The following is a 22810-nucleotide window of genomic DNA, read 5'->3' as shown; positions in this document are numbered from 1 at the left end:
GCTTCTCGGCAAGTCACGAATATCATCGTGGTTAAGAATTAACTGTTTCATGGAAGCCTCAGTCTTTTTAACATAAATGCGGCCATCATTTGTCCAGTAAGCATGTATGGAATGGCGGTATTTGAGATCAGCTAGCTCTTTGACCAGGTTGGTTCTATGGGTTGTAAGATTTTCAGTGATGAAAATTTTGCTCGGATCACCCTTTAAACTTTTTTTTGCACTGAACACTTTTTCGCGATTTCTATAAGAAATGAAGCGCACGATGACTTGTGATTTACCGTTTCGGACTTTACCGATGACATGTGATCTGCTAATGTCTGATTTTTGGATTCCTAGATCAAGCTTTTTGTTACAAACATCTAATATAAGGTCGTCGGTATTAACCGGATGCATTACTTTACCATATCTGTCAACCGGGACCTGAATATTATGAAATCGAAGGCTGGTTCTACGGGAATACTGTTCTTGATTTTCAAGACGATTTTCAAGAAGACCGATTTTCTGGTATAGATCGCCAATCTCTGAGTTGTAATCATCTAGTCGGTGTAAATTTTCAACCACTATTTTGTTTAAGGATAGATGGTTTGCGGCTTGTACTGCTATCATTTGTCTTTGTTCTGCAATTTTTTCTTCTTGTTTTTTAATTGTTTCAGTCATAGGTGCAATGTGCTCTTCTACAGTGGATTTGACCAAAGCCTGAATTGTTTTGTTTAAGGAAAGTTCTATTGACTCACATAGTTTTTCTGTAATTACAGGTATAATTTGGTCCAGAACTTCAGGACTAGTTAAAGCTTCAACCACTTTGTCAGCAATAGTTTTTCTGAAACCTGGGGTTTTCTTGGATGTTATGGAACTCAAGTCCCCCACCGAGTTTCGTCGTCTGATCTGACGGGTAACTTGCCTAGCGGTCCCCGGCAAGTCCTCAGGACTGTCTGGATTACCCCTTTTTTTTGGACGACCAGGTCTAATTGGTGTGTCGATACCGGGTTCAGTATTAGTTCCTTCATTTGTATTTTGTTGGGAACTAGGCAGAAGTAAGTTAGTGAGTAGGTTGGCTTCGCTAGATTTTTCTGTGTTTACATCCATGGGCGCGGCCATATTGGTCAAATTTGTGAGCGTTTGACTATCGAAAAAAGTGGATGACGATATTAAGAACTGTTATTTTTTGGATATTATACGATAATGTTTATGCTAAATATGTTATTTTCCTTTGTAAAGACAATAAAGCACTATTATTTCATCCTTCCATCAATAAATCCCATTTCTTGAGGGAGCTCGTCTACATGTACATATATGGCCTGCGGGGACTTTTATATGAGTTATTGTCCTTGAATGACAAATTTTGCCATTTTATTCATGTTTGCCTATTATCTTGAAAACTTTTTTAATAGATTAAGAGAAACTTTAAAATTCAAAAATTATCAGCAAGACAATATCCACAAATAAGTATCATGATCGAAATCGTCAGTCTACTCCTTATTAGAGTAATTGCTCTTTGGTGACGTTTTTTATCAATGTTTTGCGTGTTTGCCTTATAGACGGGTTTATCTGTAATTAACCTAGAAAACATGGGCGCATCCATTAACCTCTCACGTGACCGATCCGCCATTACAACCGTGAAAAATAACGCACGTGTAAATGTATTGATCAAAACATTAACGATTTTCTGTTTACATTTGTATTTCTTTCATTTTCTGATTTATTTTACAATAGATACTGCTAAAAAAGTTATAAAAAATGTGGAGGCATTTCTTGTGCAGTCAAAAGTTGTACAAATAATCGTAAAAAACTTCAGATTTGGAAAAAATCAATATGTGAATTACACAACGAGTTGCACAATGACTGCCCTCGTTTGATTCCATATATATGTCTCATTTGATGCCATTTGACGAGCCAACAAACTTTAGTGGATCAAAGCCGTATAAACAGAAAAAAAATTGCACAAACAGGTTTTTGTATTGTCCGGACATTTTTTCTGAATGATGCGCCACTGCACATAATCCATTTTTTTTAAAAATAAAACTTGTTATGAAGTAAAATACCACTTTCAGACGAATGTTTACACGTTGTAAAACGACTGTTAAAAACTTAAACTAATCTATAAAAATTAATCCGATGACTACAGTGCGTCTGCCTCTTTTTGTATAGAATATCCACACATCAGATGCGGATCAAGGATTTTTAAAAAAGGGGGTTGTGGTGGTGGTGGTGGTGGTGGTGGGGGGGGGGGGGGGGGGGGGGGGGGGGGTGAGGATATTTGTTCATTTGGGAAGGCGCTTTCATATTTCGAAAAGTAAGCGGCTTTTGAAATATTTTATTCTTGGGTGCAGTTCTTGCTGAAAAACTTAAAGGTTCTACAAACAACTGCATCCATAGACAAATCCCAGCAAAGGGTCCTTCCCTAAAAGCCTTAATGGTCCATATATGTAGGCCTATGTAGGTCTGTGTGCTTATAGTATATATTCACTTTATTTTCTCTATAAGACTGACGTATACGGTTACTTCTGTTGATTTGAACTTTCCTCAGTATATTATTCTGTGCATGAATTATAGAATTTTATACATTAGAAAAGGATTTTTCAAAGGTCTTGGCAATCATATAGTTTACTAGAACCTACGAAAGCGTAGCTAGAATCCGACAGTTCAGTAGTCAGACTGCCCGATATACATCCCTAATGTAATACTGTAATACTGTATTTCACTGTATTGTATACATCGGGCACTTATATAAGAGTCTAATACAGATTAAGGATGAAAATCGACGAGACCTCTGTTTTGGGGTGGTTGGGAGGGGAGTTGGCAAAACACTAAATGACGCTTCTAAAACATAACTAATCATCGCTTTGAATTAACATGTTGGAGTCTTTGGTGGTTTAAAGACAATATTTATATTAAGCACGGACTGGATCATGATGTTATATACTATACATACTTGTATGTCGAGTAATTTTCTGCAAAAGAAATTGGAATCGAACACCTTATAACTATATGATTACATGGGCAATGAAAGTTCAAAACTTCTTAAGCCCATATTCTAATCGAAAAGTTATATCTACATATAGCCCGATGCATCGATAGCTGATATAGCGCAATTCATGCGGACACCAAAGTAATACGATACGTTACTCAATTTTGAACTTTATACGTGAGTCGAACCAAAAGCACAAAACTCTCGTCTCTGTGGGCCCGTCAGATTAGAGGATTGTTAAAATTTAGGACTGTCTCATTATAGGTCTGACCACGGAAATTTCAATGATTTGATATATACATATATATACATTCGACCGGGCAAGACTATTTATTTTTATCTATGTATGCGTTATAATTATTAATATCATGATTACCAAATGATTATAATCGATATGTAACCTGGAATTTGTATTCGTATATAATTTATTATGTCCAGCGTGTAACGTGTCAAATACACTGAGTTATATTTTAAGGACACGACACCTGTCCTGCAATACATTTTATTATATGCGGTCTGGGCAATAGATGTATATCTTGTTTGTATTTTTTTCACGGTTATAATGGCGATCGTACTACGACGACGCCTAGGAGTCGCGTCACAAACTAAGGCAGATAATCGGAAAAACCTGTCTATAGCTTAAAAATTATAATAGATAGATAGAAACTTTAATAAGCAAACATAATCAGCAAGACAGGATCTACAACTTATTCAATAAAGAGGAAATAATCCAACGACTCATAATAGGAGTTATTTCCCTTTAATGTCAATGTTTATCATTTTTTATGCGTTTTGCCTTTTATAATAAAAATTATAATAGATAAATAGAAACTGAAAATAACAAAAATGATCAGCAAGTCAAGATCTACAAACAAATAAAACTTTCCGAGATAGTTAGTAGACTGCCACTCTTTATTGGAGTGATTGCCCATAAATGAGTGTTTTGAGCAAAAACTAAAGAAGATAGATCAAGATAGAGAGAAACTAAACAGACAATACAATCATCAATACAAGGTCAACAGAAAAGATCTTTTTTGTCATGAATTTTATTATCGTCTACAATGAGAATGTCCTTTGTTGAATATGTACATAGACTAAGGTGACCGACACAGGCTCTTTAGTATGGAAAGCCAACGGGGTCGAAATTCTTAATTCGTAAATTGTCAATTTGCCACTTGTAACTGTGATATTTCAAAATTCGTATATTGAAAATCTGTATTTGCAACTTTGAAATTCAACATTTGTAACTTTGAGATTCTTTATTTGCGACTTTGTAATTCATTAAATTTAACATTCGTACACTATTTCTTATTTTTTCCATTCTTCATTTGTAACCACGTCACTTAAATAATTGCAATAGACACGCTGAAATTCGTGTATTGATGTTTTGTAACATGTCGATTCGTTAAATGTCATCGTTGTATTATTCTCACGATCATTATGACAAAAGATGGCGCTCGGTTTTCTTCTTCTGTGTATAAGCCTCCTGTAAGTTGTAGCACCTCCATATGGCGTACATACCCATAGTATTTTAAATCAATTATGTACAGCGCATAGATATGAAAGAAAACAAAAAGATAGATCATTTTTTTGTTTTTGTGAACTTTGAAATGACACAGCTACAAGTTACAAATTGACAATTTACGAATTGAGAATTTTGACCCCGTTGGCTTTCCATACTTTAGAGCCTCTATTTGTCTTTTCCATTTGAAGAAAACTGTGGCTGTAAGAGTCAATCTTGGCCAATTTAAAAAATAAAACACATGTCTCTTCTAAAGTCAAAATAGTTTGAAGTTGTACAGGATGACTGATTGTTACAGGTACACGTTGATCAATGGTTAAACATGATGGTGGTGATAGCACACACAAGTAGTTGCTGTTTAGAAATCTATGGAAAATCATATCCAGGTTCACATAATTTTTATAGTACAGAACTCATCATGCATACCAGGATAAAAATTGTGTACTCCAGACGCGCTATACGTCTACAAAGACTAATCAGTGACGGTAGAATTGTAAAAATTGAGAAGGCTAAATAAAGTACAAAGTTGAAAAGCATTGAGGACCTAACATTCCGAAAGGTTTTGCCAAAATAAAGCTAAGGTAATCTATTCCTGGTGTAGAAAATCCTTCAATTATGTTAATTTTATGTCTCCGTATTGAAATTATGTATGATGTTATTCGCGTATATTTGATTATGTACTGTTGATATATAACAAAAGACGTTCCAAGTTGAAGAAATTATGTCTGATCTGCTTGTCATTGTTTTGAACAATAAAATATGTTGAAATTAGATTACAGTATCGATTTCCGATGTAAAGAAATATGTATTCAATATATTGATGTTAGGTCTCTAGATTGAATTTTCAAGAATTGAGTTAAAAGAAATAGTTGCACTTTTGTCAATTGGGTACGGTAAAGTATGATCTATATAAGTGTTTATTAGGTGCACTAAATATACAATTTAAACTGACCAACCTCACTATTTTTGAAACAATTTAAATTTTGATACCAATTTCCATTTAGGACCTGTTATTAAAAGTTTGTAAAATTCATAAATATGACCGTTAGTGATCTTTTGTACGGATATATAATGTATAAAGCTAACACGAATAATGATTTTACTTCATTCTTTCTGTTTGGCTTAATAGATGTTCTGATAAAGGTTATTCTGTAATGAAATGCAAAAGACTTTTTATTACACTTCTGAAGATAATTTATAGTTAACGATATCATGAATAATGATAAAATTTCCTGTCTTAAAGTAATCTATTATTTAACAAATCATATAAAATATATAAAACTTGTAATTTAATTTATTTATACAAAACGTTTGCGCTCCGTTACACCCTTTTTATAGGCTGAGAAAGATACCGTCCTTCATGATCTAACACATGTAACAGCCTGATTATATAGATTCACTGTCGTCAAGATGATAAATTTACCAACCAACCAGAGGTTAAACAGTTGTTTTCGAGACAATAACGCAGTCGTTTAACTAATTTGAACTATCATTCCTTCGAACATAAAATATATTTTCTTTCTTTTCTTTTCATCTTAAAGTTTCGCCGTTGTCGTCAGTAATTTGAAATTTTAAATGAACAGACCTCAGGTAATTTCTTACTTAATAGGTAGACATAAATAAATAATGTCGTCAGCAACAATGCAATGGTGATACCTATGTAATAAATATAAGGCAATTCTTTGAAAGCTTCATATTGAGTTGGTCATCATATATAGGTATAGAACCACTAATTCGGCCAGGTCAGAAAGAAAATTCAAGAAAATAGTGCATGTTTTAAACATAATAGTTCCTCCCATAGCTGTAACGTTGTCAATAGGTAAACTATTTGGGTAGTTTTGGTATCAAATGAAAGCTTAAGGACTTGGGATTACTGTAGAATCCTTATTAAAAGTTTATTATGAATAATAAAAAAAAAATATGAAATTAAGATAGAAGTGCATATTTTCCCTGTTGCTCAGATCATCAGTACATGTTTTTGTACTACCTAACTTTCTGGAACCAGTGTGCTCTAATATCCAATTAGAAGTATGATGATGTATTAGTGCAAGTCAGGATAAGGTATAGTGTTGACATGAAATGACTACCACGTTATTTGAACTTAAGATAAAATAGCTATGAATGCTTGAAGTTGTAGAATTTAACATAGAAAGCAAGGGGGGATATAAATTAGTTGTGATTATCCTATTACTGAAAAGAATGTGAAATTCCATTTTTTTTAAATTAAACCATTCACAATGAAAATGGGTCACATTTGTTGCTAAGTAAACATTCTACATCATTTTTTTTTATGAACATTATGTTGGTGTCCCTCAAACTGATATAATATGGCATTTCAGCTTTTTTCGGTCATTTAGCATGCAGACAATTAAGACTTAACCTGAATTTCCAATGTTAGCATTTTTAGACTAAAATCAATGAAACATGTGTATTATGAAAAGTTTATAGTAAAAAGAAAGCTTTTGATCAAATCATATTGTGAGTTTTCATGTTTAATTGGTTTTCTTGTTGTAATAATTTATGACTTAGAAAGTTGGTATATACTCATGTATAAGAGTTCTAAAATCTCACTTGAAATGCAATTTAAACCAGTTTAGTAAATTATCTAGCTGGGACATACATACATTGCTCTTGTTGATCCATGTATTACCTACTAGTATGTTTTATCAATAGAACACCCCTTTTCCAATAGACAAAATTCTCAATTATATTTTATGTTTGGACTATTATATTTGCATTCAATGAACAATCTCTGATAAAGATAAGACATATAGGTAAGAACATTGTTATTTGAGTAGACATTAACTAATTAGAACTGGTAATAAAGGAAATGGTGTCATTTTGGTCACTATTATCTTCCGTATGCAGTTTTAATTGTATAACGCATATGTTACTACCAGTCTAATTTGAGCTTGAATTCAATTAAAAATTAAAAAAATTAGAAGCTGTTTGTGTTTTCTATGCTAAGGACAGATCATAGAATAAAATTAGGTAAAATAGAAGTCTGTTTAGCAAGATTGGTGCTGTTATAGGTATAGAACCACTAATTCGGTCTGGTCAGAAAAAACATACAAGAAAGTAGTACATATTTTAAACAAAATAGTTCCTACGAATAGCTGTAACGTTATCAATAAGTAAAATAATTGGGTAATTTTGGTATAAATGAAAGCGTAAGGACTTGGGATCACTGTAGAATTCTTGTTAAATATTTCTTTTGAATAATAAAAAAATATGAAATTAAGATAGGAGGGCATATTTGCCCTTTTGCTTAGATAAGAATAATAAAGACTCTTATATAGACAAAAATGAATTTGTATAGATGATTAAAGTACAAGATAACTTCATAAGTATACGACGTAAGATACAATATTAATATCGTGTTACGGTAACGTATTCTTCTGTGCGTGAATTCCGAATTGCTTCGGCACATGAAAAGTGAAAAATACAACTTTTAAATAATCCAAGTCTCTCTCTTAAAATAATAAATATGAAATTAGCTTAAGGTCTATCATTGAAATTAAAACTTTACACAGTTTTTGACACGGCATCATATTTATTTAACGTTCTTTTTTGTGTTTAGTTTCTCCGTGTAGTCCAATTCCTGACATAATTTAAGCTTTTTGAACAGATATTTCGATTTTTCAATTCTTTGGAAATCGTCGTAACTATCTAAGTATTTGATTTGTTGACTGTCTTTTATCTACATTAAGGCTGATCTGTCAATTTCATTTACTGTCAACGGACCAGTGTTCCTTTGCTTTCACCTATAGATTTGAATAAATTTCATGAAGTACGCAGATACATGTAACAGTTTCTTGTGAGTGTCAAACCGTGAAATGTCTACAATTCCAGAAAAATGCTCAATGATGTTAATTTTCCTCCCTGTTTTATCTTCAGTAGTGTGTGTCTCTTCTTATTCTTCTAAACTTGTAAGAATGTGTGTTTCATTGGTTGAACGGGTTCCTTTCAGTAGTCCTGAGAGTAGGTATCCTAGTTTGGACTTTACTGCTGTTGGTTCCTCGCTTCTTATGATCTCATCCTTGACTATAGTCCAATATTGGTCTACTGCAACAAGTAGTCCGATTTCCAATGACTCATCCTCAGTAACGGCATGTGCTAAACTTAAGTTTTGCAAATACGGCAATTTTGTCGCAGTTTGAATGTAAATCTTTAATAGTGCAGCTATTTTTGGTACAATTAAGACATCGACTGGTATATCTTTGCCATAAATAGTTTGTAGCTTCACTGTTGTTGTGTTTAGTTGTTGAATAGGGTTGTTCTCACACTCGTCTCCAAATCTAGATAAGGCGATCACTTGACTTCCTGTGGGTCTTAACTCCAATTTCTCTTCTTAATGCCTGCTTATAAATGACCTTTGGGCGCCTTCGTCAAAAAAGGATATTTGCGTCAATTGTTTGTCCTCTGTAGCTTAGTGGTGCAATTGCGGTCTTTAACAAAACATTTGGGCGATCACGGTTTAGATATGAATATAAAACAGATGGCTCAGATTCCTCCGCGTTGTATGTTTGTACTGTACATGTACTTCTTGTACTTGTAGTTTCCTTATTATGGTCATTGCTGCATAAGCTTGTGTGGTGACGTCTTTTACATTTCTTTCAGGTTGATTTAGATTTGAAATCTACTATGCTGTATCACCCTAAGCAATTAAAGCATAACCTATCTTCTTTATTATTTTGCATGCAGTCGTTGTGATCTGTATATTTAGTGCATTCAGACGAAAAGTAGGGTTCCTTGCAGTATGCGCAGCTTATTGAATTAGATTTCTATGTTGAATTGGTTTTATGGCCAGATTTTACGAACTTTTTCTTTTTGTGTAGAAAGTAGCTGTAGCGCTCCGGCTTACAACTGTTTCTGTACTTTTACTATACTCTCAAATGGCCAGCTCCTTGAAAATAGACCGCCTAAGGCCACCGAGAAACCAATCTGTTGAACCGTGTTCACGTGTCAGGTTTTTGCGTATTTCACTGGTCATTTTGTTGAGTAAGACTGGTACCAATAACGAGCCGTACGAGTATTGAGCTTGTCCAAGAGAGACTAATCCTTTGATGTATGTTTCTACTCTGTCGTAATAACTTCTGAGGTGTGCAAGCGTATATTTTGGTGCGGTCATGTCTAGTAGTGCCTGCATGTACGATTGAATGATCTTACGCTTTTGGCCGAATCTTTCAAGTATAACTTCAACAGCTTTGATGTAGTTTGTATGCGTAAGAGCAAAACCTGCAATGGTGTTTGACGCTTCTCCTTCTAGTAAAGGTTTTAGATAATTGAACTTTTGAACGTCGCTTAGTGTGTTGATGTTGTGAATTGCTGAATCAAAAGAATCCCTAAAGGATTGTCATTCAAGTATGTTTCCATCAAATGTTGTTAAGTTTAATTTCGGAAGTTTGTGAGAGTTGCTGCTATCGACGCTTGAATTTCAATTTAAGGACGTGAAATTAAGACCTGTATTTTGTGACTCGTCTGTAAAGGTACATGCGGGGCCAACATTTAAACGGCTGCATTTAAATTAGATGTTTGTACATGAATAGATTTACGAATCTTGCGTATTTTCGTCTCTTAGTGAAATTTGAGTTTCAATATGCCCATTATCAGACGGGGATTTGGAAAAAAACATCTTTAACATAAAAGCTCTCTTAACTTCTTAAATTATGTTTCTTCTTCAATATTATCCAGATCTTTGGAACTTTTCTCATATAAACACATATATATGATATGATCAGGAATGTCTTCTCCGGTCTTAATCTCTGCACAATTGACCCGACTCACAGTGATCACTTCAAACGTTTCTAAGTCATCAGATTCAAAAGTACCCACTATTGTGTTTTTATAAAGTTTGACGGGCTCAGTTCTAAAATTGGCCACCCTTAAAGGTATGACATTTGAACCACTACCCTGGCTATTAACAGACCAGTTTTCTCAATAAAAGACTTGTTTGTTTCTACAAGACCTATTTCATTAAATATAATGGAACCAGATGGCATCCTTGTTACTAACATTTCACTATCAGGCGGAATATCAACAGTTTTCGTAATTGAAATTCGACAACATAAGCTATCACCTTTATTTGTAAATCAAGTAATAAAACTCATCCTTAATTCTCGGACAACCTTTGCTAAAAAGAACATTAATATGATTACTCATAAGAAAATCCTTACCAAGTATTTCTTTTATTTCGCCGACCATTTTACTACCATCAGTGTCACATGTATCAGCTGTTCTCACCGATCGCCCTTTTTGTCTGTCTGCCAGACTCAAAGCTGCAAGGCGAACAGCATTATTTTCGGCCTCATATATTGTTTTTGCCCCTACCTCTCTCATCCTATGACGAATGTCAGTCTCAGTTATAGCATCAAGTTATAGTAATCAAGCGCCAGGGTGTCCCTGACGATAGGGGTAGTACCAGGGTATGTTCGCCTATTAAGTCTTTTAGTTGCCTGGGCCAGTTTATGCAAACTTTTATTCCTTAATCGGACCCTAGTCTGTAGCTCAGCTCTGAAAACTTCTGACAGATTTTGGAAACGTAATCTGCTTTTAAGCATTGTGCCTTCCACCCTCTGTCATTTCATTTAAAAGAATACAAGCGCTCCCTGTTTAGCTACGTGCCAATAATAAAGCTTAAGCCATATGCCCAATCATTAAGTTCTTCCAGAAGATAAAATTGCGTGAGATACTCTTCTAGATCGTCTGACGCGTCATAAAGTTGAGGTTAAATTTTACATTTTATTTCAGGTTTAGTTCTGAGGTTCTCAGTGAAATGGCTATTATTAAAGTCATTTTGATTTTATTTATGCTTTCCCACTCACACTATTGAACGAATTATCATTCGCTCTTCCTAAAAAAGGGGTGATTTATTTGTTATATGATGGTTAAATTTTACCAACATACTTTCCATTCTCGCAGAAAAATCAGATAGACTCTTGACTACCATAAATCTCATTTCCACCTTAGCTTCAGAAACTATTCTCTCTGCTGTCACATTACTTTCACTACAAGAAGCTATCACTTCATTTGATAGTGTTTCATCTACCTCACTTCTATTCCCAGTATTGAGACCGAACGTAACGAGATTGGAATCGTCCCTTCTTATTTTTACAACATCTTTAAATTCGGGTATACAAAATAGACTCTAATATATTGAGACTTGGACCTAACCGCTGCCACCAATTGTAACGCTGCCTCTCTAGGGTTAGAGTCGGCCACCAGAGATCACAGGGTCACGTTAAAAGGGATCTATTGAGGGTCGAGTAAGGTGTCTTAATTGAAATTACCGACCTAAACCCGAAATAGGACGACAGAACAATTCATAAATATATATCAATGTGCTAGTATAATTTGGTATTCGTGAGGTTTATTGAAGTAAAAGAGCATAATTTATAAAGTTCAACATTTTATTAACGCAACAAAATACTGGGAGAAGGCTGGACTGTCGGCTCTGTCACTGGTCAGTGGTCCCTGGTCAGTGGTCCCTGGTATATATTGTCTTATAAAAATTTACACGAATGTAAATACTACTCGTAACCTAGCATTTCTTTACAACTAGTCCTTCATATAAAGGTTTCTATCATATTTGTAACTAATTTTAACCAAACAAGATAAAAGGTCTGACTCCCACTAAACTGTTCATAAAACATACATATTTTTTTTCCAAAAACTATTAATGTAACTATCTCAATAAACATAGCCATATTAACAATTATTAACACAAAGGAATTCTTAACTCAACATCTGGTGACAGAAAATAAAACCGTCACCGAGATAAGTCAACGTCCCCGGAATTTAATCACCAGGACTAATATTTGGCACCGTCACCTTTAACTTATTAAAATGATATTATTCTTTCACAATACTAACTTTTATACTCATAACAGCAGACATAATTCTATTTAGTTTCTACTTTCAGTGCTCTATCGCTTTGATTTAACTATCTCAACTTATGCAAGCTATCTCCCGTAACGCACTCAACAACACGTATATATATATTACCAATTGACCAATGACAGATGCACTTATATAATGACGTCCAATCGCAAGCCATGACTCTTATTACGGAAATTCTCTTAATGGTGTTGCAATTGTAAACAATGCAATGTTCTTCACGAATAAATATAATTTATGTGTTTAAAATGCAACTACAAAGCTTAAAAAGATTTTGTGATGGGTAAAAACGGATACAAACTATTTCTATCCTGCAAATGACAGCCAACAAATAATTATAACCAATACAAATCAAACATATAAGTATCACCGAGACCGGTGACAAACTTCAAAAATCGGATTGAGAGTGATTTAAAGTCTCTAAATGCTCCGTGCAATTATCAATCATACACAAAAGAAACCCAAAACAGGAAGAATTATAAGATGCAAAAATAAAACAACATGAATCACAATTTTATTAATATCTACAGCCGTAAATATATGGCCTACTTTAACTTTCAAACAGAACGAAAGTAAACATAAACTGTTTCATGAACAATATTCCGAAGGTTTTATAGTCATAATAGTTTAATAAGTATGTGCACAAGCATCTCCTTGCTTATCAAACACCGGTGACAACCCACTTCGAGTTTTTCGATCATAACAACAACAAAAAACGACTATCAAAACAACACTGTATAAATTAGGGAACCGTCATAACAATATTACCCCCTCTTGTGAGCCAAAAGTGTATGTTGGCTCTTTTCATGATCACTTGGCATCCGTCGTTGTGCGTTGTTTGTTCAGGCTGGCTTAACTTCGTGTATGGGTCATTCATAAAAAAATATTGAATTTCAGTACACCTATGCTAAAATTTTTATTTTTAATGAAAAACGCAGTTGTAAGTGTTTAACAATGTTTAAATAAAAAAGTGTAGCATTAATGAGTCTTTAAATCAATAATACACACGGTTTAGATCTATTTTATGAGTTAAAGTATATTTAAGTCAGATTTTGGGGTAATTTATGTGCATGCGTACAGTGTTAGGGTATTACATTTTAAATTAATGTTTTTCTGTTTTCTGATTGTAATGAAATTTGCAAAATGAACTTTTTTAGAATGTTTATAATAACTCTAAGGAAAAATCACAGTTTTCTATATGTATGTAAAAGTTAAAATAATAAATCAGCTATTTCATTTTGATGATTGTAAGTTTAAAGCAGCTATATGCACAGGATTTTGTTTGTTTATATACAGTTTTGATTTAGAAGAAAAACCGGAATTTTAATATTCTTGTCATGGTTAGAAAATACACAAAATAACACCATTACAAACTCAAGCCCAATTTTATATTCTTGTACGTGTCTATAATAAAACAAATCTATTCTATTTTTAGAAATTTACCTGTGATAATTACATCACGAAAAATACGTCACCCTTGTGGCGTTGATACATTCGCGTGACGCGCAGTTTATACTTCGATTATGGTGTCCTGGTGTACTGTTGTGAATTCATGGGAGTTGTCCGTTGTTATTTTGTGGTTTTCATGTTGTAATGTACTATTATATTATTTATTTAGGTATTTCTCTGTCCTGAGTGTTCTTGCGTGTATTTGAACTGTATTCCTGTCACGTAATATTGTCATTTTAGCGGTATTTTTTAACATTGCCGTATAAGCGGGAGATTTGGCTAGCCATAAAACCAGGTTCAACCCATCATTTGTTTCTTAAATGTCCTGTACCAAGTCAAGAATATGGCAGTTGTTATCAAATAGTCCGTTTCTATGTATGTTGGCGTTTGTTTTTGTTGCAGTTCAGTGTTTATGTTGTTCCTTTGTTTTCCTCTTAAAGTTGATGTGTTTCCCTCGGTTTTAGTTTGAAACCCTGATTGTTTTCGCCTAATCGATTTATTACTATTGAACAGGGTATACTACTGTTGCCTTTATTTATTTTTGTATGTAGCATTTGTTTTTTTACAATCGGCGTACATGAAATGCATATTTATCATGTTACCGATACTATAGATCAACCGTTAAACCATTTCTCATTTTGAATATGGAACTATTCAGAGATGATTTAAAAAACACAAAGCATCCTAAAAATTGTACACATCACGTTTCTTACATAACAGTGTAGAAAAAGGAATATTCAGGAAATTAAGGGGAAAAAATAAGTGTGATTTCCCTTCTAACATGTATTTGCTGTTATAAACAAGTTTATAAAATAAAATGATAACATTACAACAATAAGAAGATGTGGTGTGCTTGCCAATGAGACAACTCTCCAGAAGAGAGCAAATAACACAAAAATTAACAACTATAGGTCACCGTACGGCCTTAAACAATGAGCAACTCCCTTACCGCATTGTCAGCTTTAAAAGACCCCAAAATGACAAATGTAAAACAGTTTAAACGAGAAAAACTAACGACCTAATTTATTTGGAAAAACAAATAAGTTACACAGCAACAAACGACAACCACTGAATTTCAGGCTCCTGACTTTGGACAGGCACATACAGAATGTTTCAGGGTTAAATTAGTTTGTTGGCGCCAAACCCTCCCCTAACCTAGGACAGTCATGTAACGGCACAACATAAAAACAAACTTTGCAAAACGATAAACGAAAAACAAATATGAGAATGAGCAAAAACTGACAAACATTGGATTACAGGCTACCGACTTGGGACAGGTACATATAGAATGTGGCGGGGTTAAACTAGTTTGAAGGCGCCACCCCCTAACCTTGGACATTGGTGTAACAGTACAACATAAGAACAAACTATAAAATCAGTTAAAAAAGGCTTAACTCATCATATGGATACAAACAGAAATACATCTAACAAAAACGCATAGTGGACGTGGCAGGGAACAAAAAGACACTAAGTACGGATCTAAGAGTACTCACAGTTACTGACAGCTAGTTCAAAGCCAAAAACAACTAATAAAAAAAATTCATGCATCTAAGACTAAAATATCAATCAGTACACATCTAACATCCAATAGATTTAGTGTAAAGACGTCATTAACTGTCAGAGAAAAAAGTGACCTTGTGCAATGCCAAGATACAGTTATCGACAGATTGTTAAGCTATGACTGTGCATATGTATATAACAATAATATTTAGTTTGATTTTAATTAACTGATAACAAAATCAGTATTAATACCAATAAAAACAATATTCAAAGATCTAATTACAGTGTTGAATTAGTAAAATCTTAGAATAAGTTTATTTAAAGGATCATTTTAAAGTAATTTGTGGTAACGAAATCCCTGACTTGATAATTTACCAGTTATACATAGATTACGTTCATATACAAAGACCATAAGATGGTGCCAAAGGAACATCACCGTCCAAGAAAGGAAAATTGACAGTAGGGAACGAGCAATCGTCCCTTTGGTCGTATATCTTAGTGTAGAATATGCCGTGTAAAACTGAAATATCTAAATCTACGAAAGGACAGTTCTTACTGTCTACATTGAAATTATTTTATTAATAAGTATACTTATAAAAAATGCAATTACGTGTTGAAACTGATCCATGTAGGAGTGCTCTTTTGGTGGTCAACTACAAAGAATTTGTCTGTAAGCCCTTTTCAATTTTCAAAAATGTCATCACAGTTTTAAGCGGCCAATTTCACGTCAAAAACTACTAAAAGCCGTTGGAATTATTGATCCGAAACATGTCTTAAAAGGTTGGATATCAAAAATATGGCGATAATATCAACCATAAGTGTTTTGTCAGTTTAAAGCTGTGAAATTAGTGCAATATCAAATGAAGTGATTATATAGTTACCCATTAATCTTCTTGAAATTAATAGTGAAATATTAAAGTTGAAATTTAGTCAGAAAAAGCAGATAATTTGATTTGAGTGTATTTGAAGTTAAAATCATCGTATTGTTTTAGATATGAACCCGTAGTCTAAGAGTGTATGGTAGTGGCTGTGATGAGACATAAGTAGCTGATCTATTCAATTTTCACTTTCTAACTTTTAGTTGTTTGTATTATGTGTGAATTTTGATTTTATTTGCTGTCATACTTTTATTTGCAGGTTCATTAATTTGTGTCACTTGTATTTCAATGTTTTAACGTGTTTAGTTTTGTTTGATTTTTTCAGGTATTCAATTTAGTTAAATTTAAGTTTTTTTTTGTTTTTTTCTAACTTACTATAAGACTATTCTACGTCTTAAAATATCGTTAGATCTTTGTATATAGAAAACTGAAGGTCAAGGAACAGAAAATGGACTATGTCACAGATTTTGGTAAAATTTTGCATACAACTTTGACTTGTTGAATTATATCTGAAAATTGAAAAAATAATGCCTTTAATATTAATATTTTTCTAAAATATGACTGATACAATTCTTTCAAAATAGGTGAACATTTGTATAGAAAGCACAAACAATTGGGGAACATTTGTATAGAAAGCACATACAATTGACGAAAAACGCAAATGTCAATGTTTCTTAAAATCATAAAATCTCCAATTTCGAATGCATAGATTTTTTTAAAAGCTATATGTTGTTGGAACTGTGCAATACGAACCCCATGAAAAATGAGGTACTCCGGAAAGGTAAGCAGATATTACTATTGTACTCGTTTAAGCTTGAAAGTTAGCATGCAAGTAATAACCTGCAAATTTAAAAATTAGAATAGAATTGAATAGGTAAAAAATTAATTATCTTAAACAAAAGTAAGCATACAAATTCAAATAGATATTCGTAATGTGGTGGATTTCAATACCATTATCATCAAAATGTAGACAAATAGTTTGGTTGCATTATTTCTAGAGTTTTTACTGTTGCTTCGTTCATGCTTTCGTTATTTCAGCAGATTTAGAAATACACCATCTACCTTTTAAATTGGTTATATGCCACTGTGAATTATGAATGTTTAAAGTAACCGAGAACAAAGCTTGTTAATGTTATGTGCAAAAGTGCATTGTCTTTTCAACAAATCAAATAATAAGATGTTACATGTACACGGATTTCAACAACACCATACAATAACTTGAAAATCATAATTGGATGGTATTATATTCCGGAGACGTCGTTACATTTTTTCATTAACGGTCTGATTAACATGATTATAAAAGCCCCTCACTTTAACACACTTACAGATAGCTCGTCACTTCTTGATTATATTGTAGTTACAGATTCAATACCATTTTATGATAAGGACACAATACCTATTGATAGAAGTATAAGTGATCATGATGGAACATACATCACAATTGATTGTGGTTCTAGTAAAAGCAGAACATATAGTAGATGGGATTATAAAAGAGGGGATCATGACTTAATGAAACAAAAAGTAATAATGGTTAATTTGGACAATTTTTTTCTGATGCAAATTATGTTCATGTTGCTGCTACAAATTTCACTTACACTTTTTTTCTTCATAGCATCTGAGTGTTTACCTACAAGGAAAGTAACTATAGGATGTGATGTTAAAGTTTGTTTCGATACGAATTAGCGGGGAGAAACGAGGCAACGGGACAGACTTCGAAATGTTTTATTGGTTTGAGAAGTATATCTGCAGAGAAAAATAAAGCAACAAAGAAACAAGGTTATTAATTTGAAAAAGCAGGCTAAAAAAGCATTTCTGTGTGAGTATAAACGAGCATCTAGATGATTTTAAGTGACAAACGGTCAACAGTACTGGAAGACAATTAATATGTTAGTTAAAACCAACGTGTCCACTCATGATATTCCTCCGCTAAGATACCCGGATCAAAACTTTAAGTTTGCGTATGATGAAACAAAAACGTCAGTAATTTTAAATAAATGTTTTTGTTACATTTCTAATTTTGATAAAGCTAGCAAAGATTTACCTGAATATGAAGATCGCTGTGTTGGTTTTCTTTTACAAATTATTCTTAGTGAATAAGATGTACGTATTATTGTTTCCACGCTCGATAAAAAAAGCTGTGGGAACAGATATCGTTAGCAACAGAATGTCACTTGCTGTTAGAAATAAAAATGTTTACGTTTTGATAAATCTCGTAATGATAGAATATTTCCTGATAAATGGAAATTTTCACATGTAATTCCCGTATCGAAAAGTGGTGACAAATCATTGCCGTCTAACTACAGGCCTGTCTCCTTATTGTCATGTGTGAGTAAAGTGTAAGAACAAATTGTTTTCAAACATATTTTCAATCATTTACATGAAAATAAACTGTTGTATAAGTATAATTCTGAATTTATTCCAGGATAATCAACTACGCATCACTTGATTTAACTTTATAACAAAATCCCCTTCCCGCTAAGTAGTAAGTTGGTAACAAGAATTACGTTTGCGCTTTTGATACTGTTTGGAAAAAGGCTTTACTATACAAACTTGAAAAATATGGTTTTAAAGAAGATTTTCTGTATTGGTGAAAAGTCGTCTTAAAAGATTAACATCTAGCTATTTTTTTTAATAAGATTAAATAACCACGAACCAGATTATTTACACGATTTGTTTCTGAATTTTTTATCAGATATTAATTATAATAATTTGCGCAACAGTCAACATATTACTATTCCTGTAAACCATTTAACAACTTTTCCACATTCTTTTTTTTCCATCATCTATTACATTGTGGAAATCTTTGGACTGAAGTATTAGACATGTTCCTATATTTTCCTTGTTTCAACGAAAGTTGCATAAACTATATAATAAAAATTAAGAAATCTCCGAGATTTTGTTTCTCAGGGGATAGTTTGCGTTCTGTATTACACACAATGCTGCATAACAGATGAAGCGCTCTGAATGCTGATCTTACAAAGCAAATTTGATACAAAATACTGATTGTTGATGTTGTTTTATCAATGAAAATGTCGACCACTATTTACTATATTGTATTAATTTTCCAACACATAGAATGTCAATATTACAATCGATTTATTATTATGTGGGGATGATGCATTGAATACTGAAGAAAACAATGTTATTTTCTGTCTTTTCAAAAGTATATAAAAATAGCAAACGTTTTACTCTGCGTTGACAACCTAAACCCTGTAAACAACACATGCAATTACAAATATTTCTATATAATGGCAATAATCGAATGCTCTTGTTGTATAATTACTATCATATTATGTGGCAAAAATACAATTCTATGGACTTTAATGAAAGAATACGATTATAAATCAATAGTTACCATTGGTGTGTAGTTTACATCCTTTCCATAAACTTATATATCCTGCAGATTTATGAGTATGTACAAATTATTATTATTATTAATTTTTTTATTTTCATTTTTTTTAAAATCTGTACATTTGTTAGTAATGAAAAATTGGATACAGGTACCTTATCCCCGCCTCGTTAATGTTAGCAATAGAAAAATGTAAATATATATCTGTTAGTATTTGTTAGTTTATTTTACAAAACATTATATCAGCTGTAGATACTTGATATAATACTAATTTTTAATTTGCATTTAAAAAGCAAAAAAAAAAATAACATAATAGAATATTAAAAAAAGGACCACAAATAAAAGTATGATCGAATTAGAATAATTATTTTAACAAACATACAGATATTATAAGTTTTATAGTTTTTTAAGAATGGAAAAATTGAGGAAAAATAAGTAAATTTAAAAAAAAAAAAATAAAATAAAAATAAAAACATAAAAAAGCAAAGAAAAATCAATATATTGTTCTGATGAATATTTTTTATTTTAGTTAACAAATCAATATTTCATCATGTTATTCACATATGAATTATAATAGGACTTTAATTACAATCGAACAAATGAGTAAATTGAATCCACGTTTTGTAGAAACTCTCAAGTTTATTGTTTCTTACTGCTATACACTTCTCTAGATTATAAAGATCTTTTAGTATTTTCTTCACAGCATGAATTGATAAAACTTTCTGGAAATATCTTGTATTATAAATATATTGTTTAAGACACAGAAAAATCAGGTTTGAAATTTCACCCTTGTATACATGTGAGACATCATCAAACAAAAAATTATTTTTGGTGAATGAGATACTTATACCATCAGATAAAAACCATATATCTATTTCTTCTATAAAATTCTGGACATTATCACAATTTCATAGTACATGTACTATAGTTTCTATTTCTTCCTTACAAAAATGACATAGTTGACTATTAATGACATTAACTTTACACAAAAATTTGTTTGTAGCTAATATCCTATGATTTACTCTAAACTGTAACCATTGTAGTTTTGTGTTATTAGTAACTGCAAAGGGGAGTTTGAAAATTTCTCTCCATTCTAATTCATCAAGTTCCAAAATTTCACTCTACTTTTTCTGCCCATTAGGAACCACTTTAGGTATTGACATCCAATATATATCTTTAGTTCCCTTTTTTCTTTTTAAAATGGTTTGAACAAAAGAGGGAATAAAAGGTTCTGCGAGCTTATTATCTACCCTTGAATACAGTTTCTTTGTCTGATTTAATGCTGATATGATACTATTATACATCATTATATTCTCAGAAATATCAAATTTGACTTTAATTTCCCCATAGGAGAGAACCTTTCCACAATTTTTCTAATCACATCATTTACAAAAACAGTACCTTTTTTATACCAACTTCGATAAAATACATGTTTATTATTGATATTTATAATCTTATTCATCCATAATTGACTAGCAAGAAAAAATTCCTATGTAGAATTTATATCTATATCTACAAAATATTGCCATGCTTTAAATACATCAATCCAAAATTTGTTTTTGACATTCGAAATAGTGTTTGTTGTGTAACAATTTCTCTTTATCTATATTTGTAAATAAAATATTTAACCATTTACAGTTAGAACGTAACAATTTTCGTATGTTTGTTGTGTAACTATTTCCTAGATTGAACAATATCTCTTTATCTATATTTGTAAATAAAATATTTAACCATTTACAGTTAGAACTAAGCTATTTTCTTATCCATGTACATTTTAAAGCTATCATAAATAGATTAATATTTATCATCTTTAAACCACCATTCTTATAATCCATGTGTAACACTTCTTTTTGTACTCTATGAAATATGTACAAATTATTAATCTTAAAGTTATATCTCCACAAGATTAGAATTGCAAATTAAAAAATTACACTCAGACAAGTCGGCTGTTTATTTTTTTTTTTTAGTTTATATTGTAAAAACAAATGCACTGGATAAAAATCCATTGATTCGTTTCAACAGTCTCCGTTTAGTTTAATATAAATAAGAAGATTATGTATGAGTGCCAATGAGACAACTTTCCATCCAAGTCACAATGTATAAAAAGTTAACAATTATAGGTCAAAGTACAGCCTTCTGTATGCTTAGATTATTTGTTCGTATAGAATATTTGATGCCTTTATTAATTAATGTGTATATTTGTTATTGTTTTGGATAAGACATTACTAAGTTGTAAAACTTTTGCTTGATCATTTTTTTTTTCATTTTAAACAATAAACATATGTTACACAAAAAGAAAAATGAGATTATGGATTTTGCTTTAAAGAGAATTTTCGGCATTTAGTAGTTTGACTTTTTTTTTAATTTGAGAAAAGTTTTTTAAAAAATTAGTTAATAATGTTTCTTGATTAAATTTACAGCATGTCCACGGATTACGATCATGTTTTGTAATGTTGAATGCTGATTAACATATCGACAAAGTCGCTTTGTTAAAAAGGTTTTTTTCTCGGCAACGACATAATGTCACACTGTGCAAAGTTAAATAGTGGAAAGTGGGTTTGCCTTCATACTGTCATTATGTCATTCAAATGTATCATGTTACACACTGTCAGGTAATACTGGTCGTTATTGAAGTAAAACATACTCTATTAGATGAAGTCCTAGTATGTTGGATTAAACCTTTGCTGTAAGTATATTGATTTGTATTATGATTATTTGACTTGTGAAATATAGAAATGCTTCATCTATTATTTTGAAATTTGAAGAACAGTTCTGTCATTGACAATTCATGCCAGGGATTAAATTTGATTAAAACATGAATTATATTATATTGAACGTTGTATCTCCCTTTTTGAAAGTTTTGTGATTGATGCTCCAAAATGATTTTTCATATGCTGTATTTTTCTAAATATCTAGTAACGGGCTTAATTGAATGAACATGAGGTCTGCATACTCAAATCTTAATATTTTGATTTGGACGATGATGTTCGAGGGAAAGGTTTTATTATCATCGTTTCCTCTTTGATCATTTTATTATATCGATTAACCTTGTGTATTACCTTCAACCATATTTTACAAAGATTAATAAGTGTTTTGGCGCCTAAACAGTCTGAATGGAAGACTCATTTTACATAATAATCAGTTCTTTCTACGAAAACAACCCCAAAAATACTTGAAAAAAATAGAACTCGAAGGAGCGAGAGGAAAAATGGAAAAAATATATATAATTGATTTAATACAAAAAGAGA

At 32.0% G+C, this 22810-nt stretch overlaps 1 protein-coding gene across 5 annotated transcripts in view; it reads left to right on the top strand.

Annotated features, from left to right (window-relative positions):
* LOC127723438 (uncharacterized) overlaps positions 1–22810 on the top strand; it is a 241454-nt gene that overhangs the window by 53108 nt on the left and 165536 nt on the right. The window contains exon 1 of one of the 5 annotated variants that reach the window (XR_007992087.1): positions 21232–22248. The exons of 2 other annotated variants lie outside the window; for them this stretch is intronic. The gene's annotated coding sequence lies outside the window, so the exon portion shown is untranslated. Of the gene's footprint in view, positions 1–21231; positions 22249–22810 lie in introns of those variants that run through there. 2 more of the 5 variants (XM_052230111.1, XM_052230069.1) reach the window with 2 other exon arrangements.

This window comes from Mytilus californianus, unplaced genomic scaffold (genome assembly GCF_021869535.1).
Source record: "Mytilus californianus isolate M0D057914Y unplaced genomic scaffold, xbMytCali1.0.p SCAF_1, whole genome shotgun sequence".
In the NCBI taxonomy this organism is placed as follows: Eukaryota; Metazoa; Mollusca; class Bivalvia; order Mytilida; family Mytilidae; genus Mytilus; species Mytilus californianus.
The sequence above is the reverse complement of the archived record's forward strand: the minus strand, read 5'-3'. Positions and strand labels throughout refer to the sequence as shown.